This window comes from Chanodichthys erythropterus, chromosome 16 (genome assembly GCF_024489055.1).
Source record: "Chanodichthys erythropterus isolate Z2021 chromosome 16, ASM2448905v1, whole genome shotgun sequence".
NCBI lineage: Eukaryota > Metazoa > Chordata > Actinopteri > Cypriniformes > Xenocyprididae > Chanodichthys > Chanodichthys erythropterus.
The window spans coordinates 10,143,513-10,160,647 of NC_090236.1; the positions used below are offsets into that span (position 1 = coordinate 10,143,513).

The following is a 17,135-nucleotide window of genomic DNA, read 5'->3' on the forward strand; positions in this document are numbered from 1 at the left end:
TAATTTTCCCTTCCATTGATACACATTTGAAGAAAGATGAGAAAACTCAAACCTAAACATCATTAGTAAAATCATCCATCCATCCAGACTGTTGTAGGATCGCGGGAAGGCTTCACACAAAAGCTTTTTGGCTCAGCCAACTGGTAACCTTCCTCGAAACAGACCAGGATGGCCGAGTGGTTAAGGCGTTGGACTTAAGATCCAATGGACAAATGTCCTCGTGGGTTCAAACCCCACTCCTGGTAGACACTTTAGACTATTTAATACTGAGCCCTGCACATGACATGCAGAAAAAAAGTAATTCGTTCACAAGCTTTACTAAGTCATTCTCTTCATTTGCTGAAGCGTGCACATGATTTACCCTGCTATTTTTTCCTGCATGTCATGTGCGCGGCTCCATAGTTCAAAACTAGAGTTAGTGTAAGATTTACAGTATTCTCAGATATGACAATCAAGATTGTGAACAAAAGTGGTTTGTCAAAGGAACATCAAATGCTTTTACTCCATTCAGAAAAGCCACATTACTTTGTCCAGATCTGTTAGCTAGAATGTGGTGATCCTAGGACAATTTAAGATGAATTTTTTTCCTTTCTATTGTTTTGCGTTTGAGAGACAATATTAGATGCTGTCTGAGACCAGGGTGGCTGAGTGGTTAAGGCACTGATGGACAAATGTCCACATGGCTTTGAACCACTCCTGGTAGAAGCTTTACTATGTTCAAAACTGGGGTTAGTACATACAGTTTATCCTCAGACTTGATATAATCCAGATTCTGCAAAAAAGTAGTGTTGAAGGTGTAGGTAATGTTGTCAAAGGAACACCACGCAGTTTTACTCCACTCCAAAATACAGCTTTGACCAGACCAGTCAGATAGTATGTGGCAATCCTAATTAAGCACACTTATTGGTTAATGAGTTTCCCTTCCATTGATCTACATTTCAAAGATGGCCATATCCATATCCATTGATGTACCAGGATGGCCGAGTGGTTAAGGCGTTGGACTTAAGATCCAATGGACAAATGTCCTCGTGGGTTCGAACCCCACTCCTGGTAGAAGCTTTAGTATGTTAAATTGAGAGATTAGACAGCAATGTCTAGTAACAACAAATATTTGGACTACTGTATGAGAGATATTACTTTGTCCAGATCAGTCAGATAGAATGTGGAAATCCTAGTTAAGGACACAAAATGATTCATTGTTTTCCTTTCCATTGTTCTGTGTTTGAAAGGCAACTATATAAATGCTGTTTGAGACCAGGGCGACTGAGTGGTTAAGGTGTTAATGGACTAAAGCCCACATGGGTTCAAACCCCACTTCTGGTAGAAGCTTTACAATGCTCAAAACTGGGGTTAGTACATAAGGTTTAGACTCTGACTGATTTAATCCAGATTCTGCAAAATAGTATTGTTTAAGGTATAGGTAATGTTGTCAAAGGAATATCACAGTTTTATTCTACACCAAAAAAAAAACTCTTTGTCCAGATCAGTCAGATACAATGTGGCGATCCTACTTAAGAACACTTAATTTTCCCTTCCATTGATACACATTTGAAGAAAGATGAGAAAACTCAAACCTAAACATCATTAGTAAAATCATCCATCCATCCAGACTGTTGTAGGATCGCGGGAAGGCTTCACACAAAAGCTTTTTGGCTCAGCCAACTGGTAACCTTCCTCGAAACAGACCAGGATGGCCGAGTGGTTAAGGCGTTGGACTTAAGATCCAATGGACAAATGTCCTCGTGGGTTCAAACCCCACTCCTGGTAGACACTTTAGACTATTTAATACTGAGCCCTGCACATGACATGCAGAAAAAAGTAATTCGTTCACAAGCTTTACTAAGTCATTCTCTTCATTTGCTGAAGCGTGCACATGATTTACCCTGCTATTTTTTCCTGCATGTCATGTGCGCGGCTCCATAGTTCAAAACTAGAGTTAGTGTAAGATTTACAGTATTCTCAGATATGACAATCAAGATTGTGAACAAAAGTGGTTTGTCAAAGGAACATCAAATGCTTTTACTCCATTCAGAAAAGCCACATTACTTTGTCCAGATCTGTTAGCTAGAATGTGGTGATCCTAGGACAATTTAAGATGAATTTTTTTCCTTTCTATTGTTTTGCGTTTGAGAGACAATATTAGATGCTGTCTGAGACCAGGGTGGCTGAGTGGTTAAGGCACTGATGGACAAATGTCCACATGGCTTTGAACCACTCCTGGTAGAAGCTTTACTATGTTCAAAACTGGGGTTAGTACATACAGTTTATCCTCAGACTTGATATAATGCAGATTCTGCAAAATAGTAGTGTTGAAGGTGTAGGTAATGTTGTCAAAGGAACACCACGCAGTTTTACTCCACTCCAAAATACAGCTTTGACCAGACCAGTCAGATAGTATGTGGCAATCCTAATTAAGCACACTTATTGGTTAATGAGTTTCCCTTCCATTGATCTACATTTCAAAGATGGCCATATCCATATCCATTGATGTACCAGGATGGCTGAGTGGTTAAGGCATTGGACTTAAGATCCAATGGACAAATGTCCTCGTGGGTTCGAACCCCACTCCTGGTAGAAGCTTTAGTATGTTAAATTGAGAGATTAGACAGCAATGTCTAGTAACAACAAATATTTGGACTACTGTATGAGAGATATTACTTTGTCCAGATCAGTCAGATAGAATGTGGAAATCCTAGTTAAGGACACAAAATGATTCATTGTTTTCCTTTCCATTGTTCTGTGTTTGAAAGGCAACTATATAAATGCTGTTTGAGACCAGGGCGACTGAGTGGTTAAGGTGTTAATGGACTAAAGCCCACATGGGTTCAAACCCCACTTCTGGTAGAAGCTTTACAATGCTCAAAACTGGGGTTAGTACATAAGGTTTAGACTCAAACTTATTTAATCCAGATTCTGCAAAATAGTATTGTTTAAGGTATAGGTAATGTTGTCAGAGGAACATCACACAGTTTTATTCCACACCAAAAAAAAAAACACTTTGTCCAGATCAGTCAGATACAATGTGGTGATCCTACTTAAGAACACTTAATTTTCCCTTCCATTGATACACATTTGAAGAAAGATGAGAAAACTCAAACCTAAACATCATTAGTAAAATCATCCATCCATCCAGACTGTTGTAGGATCGAGGGAAGGCTTCACACAAAAGCTTTTTGGCTCAGCCAGCTGGTAACCTTCCTCGAAACAGACCAGGATGGCCGAGTGGTTAAGGCGTTGGACTTAAGATCCAATGGACAAATGTCCTCGTGGGTTCAAACCCCACTCCTGGTAGACACTTTAGACTATTTAATACTGAGCCCTGCACATGACATGCAGAAAAAAAGTAATTCGTTCACAAGCTTTACTAAGTCATTCCCTTCATTTGCTGAAGCGTGCACATGATTTACCCTGCTATTTTTTCCTGCATGTCATGTGCGCGGCTCCATAGTTCAAAACTAGAGTTAGTGTAAGATTTACAGTATTCTCAGATATGACAATCAAGATTGTGAACAAAAGTGGTTTGTCAAAGGAACATCAAATGCTTTTACTCCATTCAGAAAAGCCACATTACTTTGTCCAGATCTGTTAGCTAGAATGTGGTGATCCTAGGACAATTTAAGATGAATTTTTTTCCTTTCTATTGTTTTGCGTTTGAGAGACAATATTAGATGCTGTCTGAGACCAGGGTGGCTGAGTGGTTAAGGCACTGATGGACAAATGTCCACATGGCTTTGAACCACTCCTGGTAGAAGCTTTACTATGTTCAAAACTGGGGTTAGTACATACAGTTTATCCTCAGACTTGATATAATCCAGATTCTGCAAAAAAGTAGTGTTGAAGGTGTAGGTAATGTTGTCAAAGGAACACCACGCAGTTTTACTCCACTCCAAAATACAGCTTTGACCAGACCAGTCAGATAGTATGTGGCAATCCTAATTAAGCACACTTATTGGTTAATGAGTTTCCCTTCCATTGATCTACATTTCAAAGATGGCCATATCCATATCCATTGATTTACCAGGATGGCCGAGTGGTTAAGGCGTTGGACTTAAGATCCAATGGACAAATGTCCTCGTGGGTTCGAACCCCACTCCTGGTAGAACCTTTAGTATGTTAAATTGAGAGATTAGACAGCAATGTCTAGTAACAACAAATATTTGGACTACTGTATGAGAGATATTACTTTGTCCAGATCAGTCAGATAGAATGTGGCAATCCTAGTTAAGGACGCAAAATGATTCATTGTTTTCCTTTCCATTGCTCTGTGTTTGAAAGGCAACCATATAAATGCTGTTTGAGACCAGGGTGACTGAATGGTTAAAGCGTTAATGGACTAAAGCCCACATGGGTTTAAACCCCACTTCTGGTAGAAGCTTTACAATGCTCAAAACTGGGGTTAGTACATAAGGTTTAGACTCTGACTGATTTAATCCATATTCTGCAAAATAGTATTGTTTAAGGTATAGGTAATGTTGTCAAAGGAATATCACAGTTTTATTCTACACCAAAAAAAAAACCTCTTTGTCCAGATCAGTCAGATACAATGTGGCGATCCTACTTAAGAACACTTAATTTTCCCTTCCATTGATCTTCGATTGATACACATTTGAAGAAAGATGAGAAAACTCAAACCTAAACAACATATCATTAGTAAAATCATCCATCCATCCAGACTGTTGTAGGATCATGGGAAGACTTCACACAAAAGCCTTCTGGCTCAGCCAGCTAGTAACCCTCGGTGAAACAGACCAGGATGGCCGAGTGGTTAAGGCGTTGGACTTAAGATCCAATGGACAAATGTCCTCGTGGGTTCGAACCCCACTCCTGGTAGAAGCTTTAGTATGTTAAATTGAGAGATTAGACAGCAATGTCTAGTAACAACAAATATTTGGACTACTGTATGAGAGATATTACTTTGTCCAGATCAGTCAGATAGAATGTGGAAATCCTAGTTAAGGACACAAAATGATTCATTGTTTTCCTTTCCATTGTTCTGTGTTTGAAAGGCAACTATATAAATGCTGTTTGAGACCAGGGCGACTGAGTGGTTAAGGTGTTAATGGACTAAAGCCCACATGGGTTCAAACCCCACTTCTGGTAGAAGCTTTACAATGCTCAAAACTGGGGTTAGTACATAAGGTTTAGACTCAAACTTATTTAATCCAGATTCTGCAAAATAGTATTGTTTAAGGTATAGGTAATGTTGTCAAAGGAATATCACAGTTTTATTCTACACCAAAAAAAAAACTCTTTGTCCAGATCAGTCAGATACAATGTGGCGATCCTACTTAAGAACACTTAATTTTCCCTTCCATTGATACACATTTGAAGAAAGATGAGAAAACTCAAACCTAAACATCATTAGTAAAATCATCCATCCATCCAGACTGTTGTAGGATCGCGGGAAGGCTTCACACAAAAGCTTTTTGGCTCAGCCAACTGGTAACCTTCCTCGAAACAGACCAGGATGGCCGAGTGGTTAAGGCGTTGGACTTAAGATCCAATGGACAAATGTCCTCGTGGGTTCAAACCCCACTCCTGGTAGACACTTTAGACTATTTAATACTGAGCCCTGCACATGACATGCAGAAAAAAAGTAATTCGTTCACAAGCTTTACTAAGTCATTCTCTTCATTTGCTGAAGCGTGCACATGATTTACCCTGCTATTTTTTCCTGCATGTCATGTGCGCGGCTCCATAGTTCAAAACTAGAGTTAGTGTAAGATTTACAGTATTCTCAGATATGACAATCAAGATTGTGAACAAAAGTGGTTTGTCAAAGGAACATCAAATGCTTTTACTCCATTCAGAAAAGCCACATTACTTTGTCCAGATCTGTTAGCTAGAATGTGGTGATCCTAGGACAATTTAAGATGAATTTTTTTCCTTTCTATTGTTTTGCGTTTGAGAGACAATATTAGATGCTGTCTGAGACCAGGGTGGCTGAGTGGTTAAGGCACTGATGGACAAATGTCCACATGGCTTTGAACCACTCCTGGTAGAAGCTTTACTATGTTCAAAACTGGGGTTAGTACATACAGTTTATCCTCAGACTTGATATAATCCAGATTCTGCAAAAAAGTAGTGTTGAAGGTGTAGGTAATGTTGTCAAAGGAACACCACGCAGTTTTACTCCACTCCAAAATACAGCTTTGACCAGACCAGTCAGATAGTATGTGGCAATCCTAATTAAGCACACTTATTGGTTAATGAGTTTCCCTTCCATTGATCTACATTTCAAAGATGGCCATATCCATATCCATTGATGTACCAGGATGGCCGAGTGGTTAAGGCGTTGGACTTAAGATCCAATGGACAAATGTCCTCGTGGGTTCGAACCCCACTCCTGGTAGAAGCTTTAGTATGTTAAATTGAGAGATTAGACAGCAATGTCTAGTAACAACAAATATTTGGACTACTGTATGAGAGATATTACTTTGTCCAGATCAGTCAGATAGAATGTGGAAATCCTAGTTAAGGACACAAAATGATTCATTGTTTTCCTTTCCATTGTTCTGTGTTTGAAAGGCAACTATATAAATGCTGTTTGAGACCAGGGCGACTGAGTGGTTAAGGTGTTAATGGACTAAAGCCCACATGGGTTCAAACCCCACTTCTGGTAGAAGCTTTACAATGCTCAAAACTGGGGTTAGTACATAAGGTTTAGACTCAAACTTATTTAATCCAGATTCTGCAAAATAGTATTGTTTAAGGTATAGGTAATGTTGTCAGAGGAACATCACACAGTTTTATTCCACACCAAAAAAAAAACACTTTGTCCAGATCAGTCAGATACAATGTGGTGATCCTACTTAAGAACACTTAATTTTCCCTTCCATTGATACACATTTGAAGAAAGATGAGAAAACTCAAACCTAAACATCATTAGTAAAATCATCCATCCATCCAGACTGTTGTAGGATCGAGGGAAGGCTTCACACAAAAGCTTTTTGGCTCAGCCAGCTGGTAACCTTCCTCGAAACAGACCAGGATGGCCGAGTGGTTAAGGCGTTGGACTTAAGATCCAATGGACAAATGTCCTCGTGGGTTCAAACCCCACTCCTGGTAGACACTTTAGACTATTTAATACTGAGCCCTGCACATGACATGCAGAAAAAAAGTAATTCGTTCACAAGCTTTACTAAGTCATTCCCTTCATTTGCTGAAGCGTGCACATGATTTACCCTGCTATTTTTTCCTGCATGTCATGTGCGCGGCTCCATAGTTCAAAACTAGAGTTAGTGTAAGATTTACAGTATTCTCAGATATGACAATCAAGATTGTGAACAAAAGTGGTTTGTCAAAGGAACATCAAATGCTTTTACTCCATTCAGAAAAGCCACATTACTTTGTCCAGATCTGTTAGCTAGAATGTGGTGATCCTAGGACAATTTAAGATGAATTTTTTTCCTTTCTATTGTTTTGCGTTTGAGAGACAATATTAGATGCTGTCTGAGACCAGGGTGGCTGAGTGGTTAAGGAACTGATGGACAAATGTCCACATGGCTTTGAACCACTCCTGGTAGAAGCTTTACTATGTTCAAAACTGGGGTTAGTACATACAGTTTATCCTCAGACTTGATATAATCCAGATTCTGCAAAAAAGTAGTGTTGAAGGTGTAGGTAATGTTGTCAAAGGAACACCACGCAGTTTTACTCCACTCCAAAATACAGCTTTGACCAGAAGAGTCAGATAGTATGTGGCAATCCTAATTAAGCACACTTATTGGTTAATGAGTTTCCCTTCCATTGATCTACATTTCAAAGATGGCCATATCCATATCCAGTGATGTACCAGGATGGCCGAGTGGTTAAGGCGTTGGACTTAAGATCCAATGGACAAACGTCCTTGTGAGTTCGAACCCCACTCCTGAAAGAACCTTTAGTATGTTAAATTGAGATATTAGACAGCAATGTCTAGTAACAACAAATATTTGGACTACTGTATGAGAGATATTACTTTGTCCAGATCAGTCAGATAGAATGTGGCAATCCTAGTTAAGGACGCAAAATGATTCATTGTTTTCCTTTCCATTGCTCTGTGTTTGAAAGGCAACCATATAAATGCTGTTTGAGACCAGGGTGACTGAATGGTTAAAGCGTTAATGGACTAAAGCCCACATGGGTTTAAACCCCACTTCTGGTAGAAGCTTTACAATGCTCAAAACTGGGGTTAGTACACAAGGTTTAGACTCTGACTGATTTAATCCATATTCTGCAAAATAGTATTGTTTAAGGTATAGGTAATGTTGTCAAAGGAATATCACAGTTTTATTCTACACCAAAAAAAAAACTCTTTGTCCAGATCAGTCAGATACAATGTGGCGATCCTACTTAAGAACACTTAATTTTCCCTTCCATTGATCTTCGATTGATACACATTTGAAGAAAGATGAGAAAACTCAAACCTAAACAACATATCATTAGTAAAATCATCCATCCATCCAGACTGTTGTAGGATCATGGGAAGACTTCACACAAAAGCCTTCTGGCTCAGCCAGCTAGTAACCCTCGGTGAAACAGACCAGGATGGCCGAGTGGTTAAGGCGTTGGACTTAAGATCCAATGGACAAATGTCCTCGTGGGTTCGAACCCCACTCCTGGTAGAAGCTTTAGTATGTTAAATTGAGAGATTAGACAGCAATGTCTAGTAACAACAAATATTTGGACTACTGTATGAGAGATATTACTTTGTCCAGATCAGTCAGATAGAATGTGGAAATCCTAGTTAAGGACACAAAAAGATTCATTGTTTTCCTTTCCATTGTTCTGTGTTTGAAAGGCAACTATATAAATGCTGTTTGAGACCAGGGCGACTGAGTGGTTAAGGTGTTAATGGACTAAAGCCCACATGGGTTCAAACCCCACTTCTGGTAGAAGCTTTACAATGCTCAAAACTGGGGTTAGTACATGAGGTTTAGACTCAAACTGATTTAATCCAGATTCTGCAAAATAGTATTGTTTAAGGTATAGGTAATGTTGTCAAAGGAATATCACAGTTTTATTCTACACCAAAAAAAAAACTCTTTGTCCAGATCAGTCAGATACAATGTGGCGATCCTACTTAAGAACACTTAATTTTCCCTTCCATTGATACACATTTGAAGAAAGATGAGAAAACTCAAACCTAAACATCATTAGTAAAATCATCCATCCATCCAGACTGTTGTAGGATCGCGGGAAGGCTTCACACAAAAGCTTTTTGGCTCAGCCAACTGGTAACCTTCCTCGAAACAGACCAGGATGGCCGAGTGGTTAAGGCGTTGGACTTAAGATCCAATGGACAAATGTCCTCGTGGGTTCAAACCCCACTCCTGGTAGACACTTTAGACTATTTAATACTGAGCCCTGCACATGACATGCAGAAAAAAAGTAATTCGTTCACAAGCTTTACTAAGTCATTCTCTTCATTTGCTGAAGCGTGCACATGATTTACCCTGCTATTTTTTCCTGCATGTCATGTGCGCGGCTCCATAGTTCAAAACTAGAGTTAGTGTAAGATTTACAGTATTCTCAGATATGACAATCAAGATTGTGAACAAAAGTGGTTTGTCAAAGGAACATCAAATGCTTTTACTCCATTCAGAAAAGCCACATTACTTTGTCCAGATCTGTTAGCTAGAATGTGGTGATCCTAGGACAATTTAAGATGAATTTTTTTCCTTTCTATTGTTTTGCGTTTGAGAGACAATATTAGATGCTGTCTGAGACCAGGGTGGCTGAGTGGTTAAGGCACTGATGGACAAATGTCCACATGGCTTTGAACCACTCCTGGTAGAAGCTTTACTATGTTCAAAACTGGGGTTAGTACATACAGTTTATCCTCAGACTTGATATAATCCAGATTCTGCAAAAAAGTAGTGTTGAAGGTGTAGGTAATGTTGTCAAAGGAACACCACGCAGTTTTACTCCACTCCAAAATACAGCTTTGACCAGACCAGTCAGATAGTATGTGGCAATCCTAATTAAGCACACTTATTGGTTAATGAGTTTCCCTTCCATTGATCTACATTTCAAAGATGGCCATATCCATATCCATTGATGTACCAGGATGGCCGAGTGGTTAAGGCGTTGGACTTAAGATCCAATGGACAAATGTCCTCGTGGGTTCGAACCCCACTCCTGGTAGAAGCTTTAGTATGTTAAATTGAGAGATTAGACAGCAATGTCTAGTAACAACAAATATTTGGACTACTGTATGAGAGATATTACTTTGTCCAGATCAGTCAGATAGAATGTGGAAATCCTAGTTAAGGACACAAAATGATTCATTGTTTTCCTTTCCATTGTTCTGTGTTTGAAAGGCAACTATATAAATGCTGTTTGAGACCAGGGCGACTGAGTGGTTAAGGTGTTAATGGACTAAAGCCCACATGGGTTCAAACCCCACTTCTGGTAGAAGCTTTACAATGCTCAAAACTGGGGTTAGTACATAAGGTTTAGACTCAAACTTATTTAATCCAGATTCTGCAAAATAGTATTGTTTAAGGTATAGGTAATGTTGTCAGAGGAACATCACACAGTTTTATTCCACACCAAAAAAAAAACACTTTGTCCAGATCAGTCAGATACAATGTGGTGATCCTACTTAAGAACACTTAATTTTCCCTTCCATTGATACACATTTGAAGAAAGATGAGAAAACTCAAACCTAAACATCATTAGTAAAATCATCCATCCATCCAGACTGTTGTAGGATCGAGGGAAGGCTTCACACAAAAGCTTTTTGGCTCAGCCAGCTGGTAACCTTCCTCGAAACAGACCAGGATGGCCGAGTGGTTAAGGCGTTGGACTTAAGATCCAATGGACAAATGTCCTCGTGGGTTCAAACCCCACTCATGGTAGACACTTTAGACTATTTAATACTGAGCCCTGCACATGACATGCAGAAAAAAAGTAATTCGTTCACAAGCTTTACTAAGTCATTCCCTTCATTTGCTGAAGCGTGCACATGATTTACCCTGCTATTTTTTCCTGCATGTCATGTGCGCGGCTCCATAGTTCAAAACTAGAGTTAGTGTAAGATTTACAGTATTCTCAGATATGACAATCAAGATTGTGAACAAAAGTGGTTTGTCAAAGGAACATCAAATGCTTTTACTCCATTCAGAAAAGCCACATTACTTTGTCCAGATCTGTTAGCTAGAATGTGGTGATCCTAGGACAATTTAAGATGAATTTTTTTCCTTTCTATTGTTTTGCGTTTGAGAGACAATATTAGATGCTGTCTGAGACCAGGGTGGCTGAGTGGTTAAGGAACTGATGGACAAATGTCCACATGGCTTTGAACCACTCCTGGTAGAAGCTTTACTATGTTCAAAACTGGGGTTAGTACATACAGTTTATCCTCAGACTTGATATAATCCAGATTCTGCAAAAAAGTAGTGTTGAAGGTGTAGGTAATGTTGTCAAAGGAACACCACGCAGTTTTACTCCACTCCAAAATACAGCTTTGACCAGAAGAGTCAGATAGTATGTGGCAATCCTAATTAAGCACACTTATTGGTTAATGAGTTTCCCTTCCATTGATCTACATTTCAAAGATGGCCATATCCATATCCAGTGATGTACCAGGATGGCCGAGTGGTTAAGGCGTTGGACTTAAGATCCAATGGACAAACGTCCTTGTGAGTTCGAACCCCACTCCTGAAAGAACCTTTAGTATGTTAAATTGAGATATTAGACAGCAATGTCTAGTAACAACAAATATTTGGACTACTGTATGAGAGATATTACTTTGTCCAGATCAGTCAGATAGAATGTGGCAATCCTAGTTAAGGACGCAAAATGATTCATTGTTTTCCTTTCCATTGCTCTGTGTTTGAAAGGCAACCATATAAATGCTGTTTGAGACCAGGGTGACTGAATGGTTAAAGCGTTAATGGACTAAAGCCCACATGGGTTTAAACCCCACTTCTGGTAGAAGCTTTACAATGCTCAAAACTGGGGTTAGTACACAAGGTTTAGACTCTGACTGATTTAATCCATATTCTGCAAAATAGTATTGTTTAAGGTATAGGTAATGTTGTCAAAGGAATATCACAGTTTTATTCTACACCAAAAAAAAAACTCTTTGTCCAGATCAGTCAGATACAATGTGGCGATCCTACTTAAGAACACTTAATTTTCCCTTCCATTGATCTTCGATTGATACACATTTGAAGAAAGATGAGAAAACTCAAACCTAAACAACATATCATTAGTAAAATCATCCATCCATCCAGACTGTTGTAGGATCATGGGAAGACTTCACACAAAAGCCTTCTGGCTCAGCCAGCTAGTAACCCTCGGTGAAACAGACCAGGATGGCCGAGTGGTTAAGGCGTTGGACTTAAGATCCAATGGACAAATGTCCTCGTGGGTTCGAACCCCACTCCTGGTAGAAGCTTTAGTATGTTAAATTGAGAGATTAGACAGCAATGTCTAGTAACAACAAATATTTGGACTACTGTATGAGAGATATTACTTTGTCCAGATCAGTCAGATAGAATGTGGAAATCCTAGTTAAGGACACAAAAAGATTCATTGTTTTCCTTTCCATTGTTCTGTGTTTGAAAGGCAACTATATAAATGCTGTTTGAGACCAGGGCGACTGAGTGGTTAAGGTGTTAATGGACTAAAGCCCACATGGGTTCAAACCCCACTTCTGGTAGAAGCTTTACAATGCTCAAAACTGGGGTTAGTACATGAGGTTTAGACTCAAACTGATTTAATCCAGATTCTGCAAAATAGTATTGTTTAAGGTAAAGGTAATGTTGTCAAAGGAATATCACAGTTTTATTCTACACCAAAAAAAAAACTCTTTGTCCAGATCAGTCAGATACAATGTGGCGATCCTACTTAAGAACACTTAATTTTCCCTTCCATTGATACACATTTGAAGAAAGATGAGAAAACTCAAACCTAAACATCATTAGTAAAATCATCCATCCATCCAGACTGTTGTAGGATCGCGGGAAGGCTTCACACAAAAGCTTTTTGGCTCAGCCAGCTGGTAACCTTCCTCGAAACAGACCAGGATGGCCGAGTGGTTAAGGCGTTGGACTTAAGATCCAATGGACAAATGTCCTCGTGGGTTCAAACCCCACTCCTGGTAGACACTTTAGACTATTTAATACTGAGCCCTGCACATGACATGCAGAAAAAGTAATTCGTTCACAAGCTTTACTAAGTCATTCTCTTCATTTGCTGAAGCGTGCACATGATTTACCCTGCTATTTTTTCCTGCATGTCATGTGCGCGGCTCCATAGTTCAAAACTAGAGTTAGTGTAAGATTTACAGTATTCTCAGATATGACAATCAAGATTGTGAACAAAAGTGGTTTGTCAAAGGAACATCAAATGCTTTTACTCCATTCAGAAAAGCCACATTACTTTGTCCAGATCTGTTAGCTAGAATGTGGTGATCCTAGGACAATTTAAGATGAATTTTTTTCCTTTCTATTGTTTTGCGTTTGAGAGACAATATTAGATGCTGTCTGAGACCAGGGTGGCTGAGTGGTTAAGGCACTGATGGACAAATGTCCACATGGCTTTGAACCACTCCTGGTAGAAGCTTTACTATGTTCAAAACTGGGGTTAGTACATACAGTTTATCCTCAGACTTGATATAATCCAGATTCTGCAAAAAAGTAGTGTTGAAGGTGTAGGTAATGTTGTCAAAGGAACACCACGCAGTTTTACTCCACTCCAAAATACAGCTTTGACCAGACCAGTCAGATAGTATGTGGCAATCCTAATTAAGCACACTTATTGGTTAATGAGTTTCCCTTCCATTGATCTACATTTCAAAGATGGCCATATCCATATCCATTGATGTACCAGGATGGCCGAGTGGTTAAGGCGTTGGACTTAAGATCCAATGGACAAATGTCCTCGTGGGTTCGAACCCCACTCCTGGTAGAAGCTTTAGTATGTTAAATTGAGAGATTAGACAGCAATGTCTAGTAACAACAAATATTTGGACTACTGTATGAGAGATATTACTTTGTCCAGATCAGTCAGATAGAATGTGGAAATCCTAGTTAAGGACACAAAATGATTCATTGTTTTCCTTTCCATTGTTCTGTGTTTGAAAGGCAACTATATAAATGCTGTTTGAGACCAGGGCGACTGAGTGGTTAAGGTGTTAATGGACTAAAGCCCACATGGGTTCAAACCCCACTTCTGGTAGAAGCTTTACAATGCTCAAAACTGGGGTTAGTACATAAGGTTTAGACTCTGACTGATTTAATCCAGATTCTGCAAAATAGTATTGTTTAAGGTATAGGTAATGTTGTCAAAGGAATATCACAGTTTTATTCTACACCAAAAAAAAAACTCTTTGTCCAGATCAGTCAGATACAATGTGGCGATCCTACTTAAGAACACTTAATTTTCCCTTCCATTGATACACATTTGAAGAAAGATGAGAAAACTCAAACCTAAACATCATTAGTAAAATCATCCATCCATCCAGACTGTTGTAGGATCATGGGAAGGCTTCACACAAAAGCTTTTTGGCTCAGCCAACTGGTAACCTTCCTCGAAACAGACCAGGATGGCCGAGTGGTTAAGGCGTTGGACTTAAGATCCAATGGACAAATGTCCTCGTGGGTTCAAACCCCACTCCTGGTAGACACTTTAGACTATTTAATACTGAGCCCTGCACATGACATGCAGAAAAAAAGTAATTCGTTCACAAGCTTTACTAAGTCATTCTCTTCATTTGCTGAAGCGTGCACATGATTTACCCTGCTATTTTTTCCTGCATGTCATGTGCGCGGCTCCATAGTTCAAAACTAGAGTTAGTGTAAGATTTACAGTATTCTCAGATATGACAATCAAGATTGTGAACAAAAGTGGTTTGTCAAAGGAACATCAAATGCTTTTACTCCATTCAGAAAAGCCACATTACTTTGTCCAGATCTGTTAGCTAGAATGTGGTGATCCTAGGACAATTTAAGATGAATTTTTTTCCTTTCTATTGTTTTGCGTTTGAGAGACAATATTAGATGCTGTCTGAGACCAGGGTGGCTGAGTGGTTAAGGCACTGATGGACAAATGTCCACATGGCTTTGAACCACTCCTGGTAGAAGCTTTACTATGTTCAAAACTGGGGTTAGTACATACAGTTTATCCTCAGACTTGATATAATCCAGATTCTGCAAAAAAGTAGTGTTGAAGGTGTAGGTAATGTTGTCAAAGGAACACCACGCAGTTTTACTCCACTCCAAAATACAGCTTTGACCAGACCAGTCAGATAGTATGTGGCAATCCTAATTAAGCACACTTATTGGTTAATGAGTTTCCCTTCCATTGATCTACATTTCAAAGATGGCCATATCCATATCCATTGATGTACCAGGATGGCTGAGTGGTTAAGGCATTGGACTTAAGATCCAATGGACAAATGTCCTCGTGGGTTCGAACCCCACTCCTGGTAGAAGCTTTAGTATGTTAAATTGAGAGATTAGACAGCAATGTCTAGTAACAACAAATATTTGGACTACTGTATGAGAGATATTACTTTGTCCAGATCAGTCAGATAGAATGTGGAAATCCTAGTTAAGGACACAAAATGATTCATTGTTTTCCTTTCCATTGTTCTGTGTTTGAAAGGCAACTATATAAATGCTGTTTGAGACCAGGGCGACTGAGTGGTTAAGGTGTTAATGGACTAAAGCCCACATGGGTTCAAACCCCACTTCTGGTAGAAGCTTTACAATGCTCAAAACTGGGGTTAGTACATAAGGTTTAGACTCAAACTTATTTAATCCAGATTCTGCAAAATAGTATTGTTTAAGGTATAGGTAATGTTGTCAGAGGAACATCACACAGTTTTATTCCACACCAAAAAAAAAAAAAAAAACAAAAACTTTGTCCAGATCAGTCAGATACAATGTGGTGATCCTACTTAAGAACACTTAATTTTCCCTTCCATTGATACACATTTGAAGAAAGATGAGAAAACTCAAACCTAAACATCATTAGTAAAATCATCCATCCATCCAGACTGTTGTAGGATCGAGGGAAGGCTTCACACAAAAGCTTTTTGGCTCAGCCAGCTGGTAACCTTCCTCGAAACAGACCAGGATGGCCGAGTGGTTAAGGCGTTGGACTTAAGATCCAATGGACAAATGTCCTCGTGGGTTCAAACCCCACTCCTGGTAGACACTTTAGACTATTTAATACTGAGCCCTGCACATGACATGCAGAAAAAAGTAATTCGTTCACAAGCTTTACTAAGTCATTCCCTTCATTTGCTGAAGCGTGCACATGATTTACCCTGCTATTTTTTCCTGCATGTCATGTGCGCGGCTCCATAGTTCAAAACTAGAGTTAGTGTAAGATTTACAGTATTCTCAGATATGACAATCAAGATTGTGAACAAAAGTGGTTTGTCAAAGGAACATCAAATGCTTTTACTCCATTCAGAAAAGCCACATTACTTTGTCCAGATCTGTTAGCTAGAATGTGGTGATCCTAGGACAATTTAAGATGAATTTTTTTCCTTTCTATTGTTTTGCGTTTGAGAGACAATATTAGATGCTGTCTGAGACCAGGGTGGCTGAGTGGTTAAGGCACTGATGGACAAATGTCCACATGGCTTTGAACCACTCCTGGTAGAAGCTTTACTATGTTCAAAACTGGGGTTAGTACATACAGTTTATCCTCAGACTTGATATAATCCAGATTCTGCAAAAAAGTAGTGTTGAAGGTGTAGGTAATGTTGTCAAAGGAACACCACGCAGTTTTACTCCACTCCAAAATACAGCTTTGACCAGACCAGTCAGATAGTATGTGGCAATCCTAATTAAGCACACTTATTGGTTAATGAGTTTCCCTTCCATTGATCTACATTTCAAAGATGGCCATATCCATATCCATTGATTTACCAGGATGGCCGAGTGGTTAAGGCGTTGGACTTAAGATCCAATGGACAAATGTCCTTGTGAGTTCGAACCCCACTCCTGGTAGAACCTTTAGTATGTTAAATTGAGAGATTAGACAGCAATGTCTAGTAACAACAAATATTTGGACTACTGTATGAGAGATATTACTTTGTCCAGATCAGTCAGATAGAATGTGGCAATCCTAGTTAAGGACGCAAAATGATTCATTGTTTTCCTTTCCATTGCTCTGTGTTTGAAAGG

General features: G+C 39.2%; 20 non-coding genes across 20 annotated transcripts; all 20 read left to right on the forward strand.

Annotated features, from left to right (window-relative positions):
• Positions 1-162: 162 nt before the first annotated feature.
• Positions 163-245, forward strand: trnal-uaa (transfer RNA leucine (anticodon UAA)). Its single transcript has one exon. It is a non-coding gene; the product is annotated as a tRNA-Leu (tRNA).
• Positions 246-970: 725 nt separating this feature from the next.
• Positions 971-1,053, forward strand: trnal-uaa (transfer RNA leucine (anticodon UAA)). The gene has a single exon. It is a non-coding gene; the product is annotated as a tRNA-Leu (tRNA).
• Positions 1,054-1,684: 631 nt separating this feature from the next.
• trnal-uaa (transfer RNA leucine (anticodon UAA)) lies at positions 1,685-1,767 on the forward strand. Its single transcript has one exon. It is a non-coding gene; the product is annotated as a tRNA-Leu (tRNA).
• Positions 1,768-2,491: 724 nt separating this feature from the next.
• On the forward strand, positions 2,492-2,574 carry trnal-uaa (transfer RNA leucine (anticodon UAA)). Its single transcript has one exon. It is a non-coding gene; the product is annotated as a tRNA-Leu (tRNA).
• A 634-nt stretch (positions 2,575-3,208) lies between these two features.
• On the forward strand, positions 3,209-3,291 carry trnal-uaa (transfer RNA leucine (anticodon UAA)). Its single transcript has one exon. It is a non-coding gene; the product is annotated as a tRNA-Leu (tRNA).
• A 725-nt stretch (positions 3,292-4,016) lies between these two features.
• On the forward strand, positions 4,017-4,099 carry trnal-uaa (transfer RNA leucine (anticodon UAA)). Its single transcript has one exon. It is a non-coding gene; the product is annotated as a tRNA-Leu (tRNA).
• Positions 4,100-4,747: 648 nt separating this feature from the next.
• trnal-uaa (transfer RNA leucine (anticodon UAA)) lies at positions 4,748-4,830 on the forward strand. The gene has a single exon. It is a non-coding gene; the product is annotated as a tRNA-Leu (tRNA).
• Positions 4,831-5,461: 631 nt separating this feature from the next.
• Positions 5,462-5,544, forward strand: trnal-uaa (transfer RNA leucine (anticodon UAA)). The gene has a single exon. It is a non-coding gene; the product is annotated as a tRNA-Leu (tRNA).
• Positions 5,545-6,269: 725 nt separating this feature from the next.
• trnal-uaa (transfer RNA leucine (anticodon UAA)) lies at positions 6,270-6,352 on the forward strand. Its single transcript has one exon. It is a non-coding gene; the product is annotated as a tRNA-Leu (tRNA).
• Positions 6,353-6,985: 633 nt separating this feature from the next.
• Positions 6,986-7,068, forward strand: trnal-uaa (transfer RNA leucine (anticodon UAA)). The gene has a single exon. It is a non-coding gene; the product is annotated as a tRNA-Leu (tRNA).
• A 1,455-nt stretch (positions 7,069-8,523) lies between these two features.
• On the forward strand, positions 8,524-8,606 carry trnal-uaa (transfer RNA leucine (anticodon UAA)). Its single transcript has one exon. It is a non-coding gene; the product is annotated as a tRNA-Leu (tRNA).
• A 631-nt stretch (positions 8,607-9,237) lies between these two features.
• On the forward strand, positions 9,238-9,320 carry trnal-uaa (transfer RNA leucine (anticodon UAA)). Its single transcript has one exon. It is a non-coding gene; the product is annotated as a tRNA-Leu (tRNA).
• A 725-nt stretch (positions 9,321-10,045) lies between these two features.
• On the forward strand, positions 10,046-10,128 carry trnal-uaa (transfer RNA leucine (anticodon UAA)). The gene has a single exon. It is a non-coding gene; the product is annotated as a tRNA-Leu (tRNA).
• Positions 10,129-10,761: 633 nt separating this feature from the next.
• Positions 10,762-10,844, forward strand: trnal-uaa (transfer RNA leucine (anticodon UAA)). The gene has a single exon. It is a non-coding gene; the product is annotated as a tRNA-Leu (tRNA).
• Positions 10,845-12,299: 1,455 nt separating this feature from the next.
• Positions 12,300-12,382, forward strand: trnal-uaa (transfer RNA leucine (anticodon UAA)). The gene has a single exon. It is a non-coding gene; the product is annotated as a tRNA-Leu (tRNA).
• Positions 12,383-13,013: 631 nt separating this feature from the next.
• trnal-uaa (transfer RNA leucine (anticodon UAA)) lies at positions 13,014-13,096 on the forward strand. Its single transcript has one exon. It is a non-coding gene; the product is annotated as a tRNA-Leu (tRNA).
• A 723-nt stretch (positions 13,097-13,819) lies between these two features.
• On the forward strand, positions 13,820-13,902 carry trnal-uaa (transfer RNA leucine (anticodon UAA)). The gene has a single exon. It is a non-coding gene; the product is annotated as a tRNA-Leu (tRNA).
• Positions 13,903-14,533: 631 nt separating this feature from the next.
• trnal-uaa (transfer RNA leucine (anticodon UAA)) lies at positions 14,534-14,616 on the forward strand. The gene has a single exon. It is a non-coding gene; the product is annotated as a tRNA-Leu (tRNA).
• A 725-nt stretch (positions 14,617-15,341) lies between these two features.
• trnal-uaa (transfer RNA leucine (anticodon UAA)) lies at positions 15,342-15,424 on the forward strand. Its single transcript has one exon. It is a non-coding gene; the product is annotated as a tRNA-Leu (tRNA).
• A 644-nt stretch (positions 15,425-16,068) lies between these two features.
• Positions 16,069-16,151, forward strand: trnal-uaa (transfer RNA leucine (anticodon UAA)). The gene has a single exon. It is a non-coding gene; the product is annotated as a tRNA-Leu (tRNA).
• Positions 16,152-17,135: the final 984 nt, after the last annotated feature.